The 3,999-nt window shown below is 41.3% G+C and overlaps 1 long non-coding RNA gene across 1 annotated transcript in view; it reads right to left on the bottom strand.

Annotated features, from left to right (window-relative positions):
- Nucleotides 1-1,272: 1,272 nt before the first annotated feature.
- The window catches only part of LOC138989989 (uncharacterized), a 586,522-nt gene continuing 583,795 nt past the window's right edge, over nucleotides 1,273-3,999 (bottom strand). Inside the window, exon 8 of the long non-coding RNA XR_011466180.1 lies at nucleotides 1,273-3,451. This is a non-coding gene — a long non-coding RNA (uncharacterized lncRNA). The remainder of the gene's footprint in view (nucleotides 3,452-3,999) is intronic.

Below are 3,999 nucleotides of genomic sequence, written 5' to 3' on the forward strand. Positions count from 1 at the left end.
TGGAGAAGGAAATGGCAACTCACTCCACTGTTCTTGCCTGGAGAATCCCAGGGACCAGGGAGCCTGGTGGGCTGCCGTCTATGGGGTCGCACAGAGTCGGACATGACTGAAGTGACTTAGCAGCAGCAGCAGCAGCAGCAGTGTCGAGCCTAGTTATAATGATTTAAAATTCATGTCTGAAGCTGCAATTACATTGTTCAGTTCAGTTCAGTCACTCAGTCGTGTCCGACTCTTTGCAACCCCATGGACTGCAGCACGCCAGGCTTCCCTGTCAATCACCAGCTCCCAGAGCTTACTCAAACTCATGTCCATCGCTTCAGTGATGCCACCCAACCATCTCCTCCTATGCCATCCCCTTCTCCTCCTGCCTTCAATCTTTCTCAGCATCAGGGTCTTTTCCAATGAGTTGGTTCTTCACCTCAGGTGGCCAAAGTATTGGAGTTTCAGCTTCAGCATCAGTCTTTCCAATGAATATTCAGGACTGATTTCCTTTTAGGATGGACTGGTTGGATCTCCTTGCTGTCCAAGGGACTCTCAAGAGTCTTCTCCAACACCACAGTTCAAAAGCATCAATTCTTCCACACTCAGCTTTCTTTATCGTCCAATTCTCATATCCTTACATGATTACTAGAAAAGTGTGTGCATGGGACCTTTTGAAGGAGATGGCCATTATTTTCGTTACCTCCACCACAGTTTGGCCTCGGGTCAAGCAACAGGGGGGGAACACAGCCTTGCCCATCAATAGAAATTACGTTTGTACCAACCTAATAATATAGAAAGTTGCTCAGTCATGTCTGACTCCTGTGAACTATACAGTCCATGGAATTCTCTAGGCCAGGATACTGGAGTGAGTAGCCTTTCTCTTCTCCAGGGGATCTTCCCAACCCAGGGACTGAACCCAGGTATCCCGCATTGTAGACAGATTCTTTACCAGCTGAGCCATAATCACCAATGCGCTGGACATGAGTTTGAGTAGGTTCCAGGGGTTGGTGATGGACAGGGAAGCCTGGTGTGCTGCAGTCCATAGGGTCACAAAGAGTCGGACACAACTGAGTGACTGAAATGAACTGAATAATATAGAGAAAACTCTTAGGACTTTCCTAAAGTCATTCGTTTGAATACCATACTGAAACAAAATACCGTAGGTCAGGCAGAAGAAAACCTGAGAGTCTATTGCCACTATTTTATTATTTGTTTATTCAAACACATCTCATTTAAAAAAATTAATCATTTAAAGCAGTGATCTTGCAATATATCTTCTTTGTTCAGTGTGAGAGGAACCAAGCAGAGCTACTTTCAAATCAAATGGGGACAATTCTTTTTTACTTTTCCCAGGACTTTTATGTCCCCAGAGTAAACTGTTAATAGATACAGAATGTTTCTATTGATTAATTCATGTGCCAGCTATGATATGATTCACAGAAGGCAGAAGAAATGCCAGTGCTTTCATGACACAAGAATACATTATCAAGAATACTATCTATGGGTCTCTTACAACTGGTAGGCAATTTTTATAGGAAAAAAAAAGAGAAGCCTTTACACTCAAAGTGGTACTAATGGATAACTTTGGAGAGCTGTAATTGACATATTCATAACTCATTTTCCTGTTAATTAGGCTAGATCTTATTTAGTAATCTTTTATTATCTGAGAAACTGGGTGAAGATTTGTTTCAACTAAAGAATGAACTGAAGTACAAATGATTTTAAGTTGGGACAAGAAAATCTCTTAGGTGGGATCAGGTATCATAAATATTTTGGCTAAGTTGATACACATGAACAAATGGTAAACTGAAGTAAACTAGCCTTAAAAGTCAAGAAAATAAAAAGCAAGATGTCTTAACTTCTATTAGAGCAATGTTAATGGTGTGTTTAATTTTGTTGGTACATTTGTTTTGTATTTTATTTGACTCCTTTATTGGGATAATTGCCTTGATTCACCACATTACATGCTTAGACATATAATTACTTAATCAGCTTACATTGAGCACCTACTCTGTGTCAGATTTGGAATTATACACGTAAGGATCCTACATAACTTCAAGATCTGCAAAGGTGCCAAACAATTAAATTTTCACAAGACAGCAAGTATTTCTAAAAAGATTCAACAGTCACAGCACTTACAAAGTTTCTAAAATGTTGAAAATTAAACTCTTCATTTATTTTACCTCTTTATTTTATATTGGAGTGTATATTGGAGTGGTGAGAGTTTCAGGTCTACAGCAAAGTGATTCAGTAATATACATACATGGATCTATTATTTTTCAAATTCTTTTCCCATTCATACTATATAATATAGATCAGAGCTACCTGTGCTATATGGTGAAAGTGAAAGTCGCTCAGTCCTGTCTGACTCTCTGTGAATCCATGGACTATACAGTCTATGGAATTCTCCAGGCCAGAATACCAGACTGGGTAGCCTTTCCCTTCTCCAGGGGATCTTCTCAATCCAGGTTGAACGCAGGTCTCCCACATTGCAGGCAGATTCTTTCCCAGCTGAGCCATAAGGGAAGCCCAAGAATACTAGAGAAGGAAATGGCAACCCACTCCGGTGTTCTTGCCTGGAGAATCCCAGGGATGGGTGAGCCTGGCGGGCTGCCGTCTATGGGGTCGCACAGAGTCGGACACGACTGAAGCGACTTAGCAGCAGCAGCAGCAAGAATACTAGAGTGGGTAGCCTATCCTTTCTCCAGGGGATCTTCCCGACCCAGGAATCAAACCAGTTCTCCTGCACTGCAGGCAGATGCTTTCCCAACTGAGCTATTAGGGAAGCCAGTAGGTCCTTGTTGATTATCCACTATTAATATAGCAGTGTATACATACTGAGTGAAGTAAGTCAGACAATGAGAAAAACCTTATGATAGCACTTACATGCAGAACCTAAAAAGAAATGATACAAATGAACTGGTTTACAAAACAGAAACAAATTTACAGATTTTAGAGAACAAAACTTATGGCCACCAGGAGGGAAGAAAGGGAGGAAGCAGGAGTTAGGGTGCTTGGGATTGAGGTGTACACACTGAAAATGAAACCGTCTCCTGGCACAATTAGCCTTGTGCCAAAATGCATTAGAAAGTGTGGTTTACTGGGTCAGGTTTTTATCCACCTGGAAACTTTGTGAACCATTTCAAAACAGCGAGCATGCTCCTTAGTAAGTGCTTTGTCCTTCTGTGTCTACAAATTTCTGATGTGGACTCCATGATGAAGGCCGTATCACAGTCTCCTTCCTGGGTATCCAGAGCTTGGCACAGAGGACCACAAGAAACTTCCTCACCTTCTGAGAGCTTGGGGGCCATGTAGGTTTCTTCCAAATTCTTTTTTTCCTCAGCACAGAGAGGAGTGAGCATGCTAGGAATAAACCCAGCAGATACGGCAGATCATCAGTGGGTGAGGAGAGATGCATACTTCATCCAGGATATTATTCCATTTTTGCTTTGTCCTTGCAAGAGAAATGCTGTGTGACAAAGAATAAAGGAACACCAATCTCCGATCACTAACAACAGATATAGAATCACCTAGTAGCCTTTAAACCTCACGGTTTCTCCATATTTTCCTCCTATTTTTTTTGACTGTCTCTTCTTTGGACATCATCTGTATTAAAGTATAATAAGAAATCTATTCCAGGAGTTTATCAGTTTAAAAGGGAAAAAAAATAGTAAAAGAAAAAAACGCAGGCCTGGAGAGGGGGCACTGCTCGGCATCAGGTCACTAAGTGTATTCATTATTTGTTCCCATTACCATGTTATGTCTTAATTACTCTGGTTTGGCTTCCCACCCGGGGTCACTATGTCACAGCTGGTTTTCTGCCCATCCCTAATTAATAAAGCCTCATTTAGTATCCAAGTTTATTGCAATGAACTTCTGCTGAGGGATACAGCAGAAATAAAGAAACAAAAAACCAACCAGAAATTAGCAGAGCTGCTCTAACAGTAACCTCCACCATAAAGAGCCTTGGTTCAGGCCTTCTCTGGATTTCTTTTAACCTGGAAAGAACATCCATTT

This window comes from Bos mutus, chromosome 11 (genome assembly GCF_027580195.1).
Source record: "Bos mutus isolate GX-2022 chromosome 11, NWIPB_WYAK_1.1, whole genome shotgun sequence".
Taxonomy (NCBI): Eukaryota; Metazoa; Chordata; class Mammalia; order Artiodactyla; family Bovidae; genus Bos; species Bos mutus.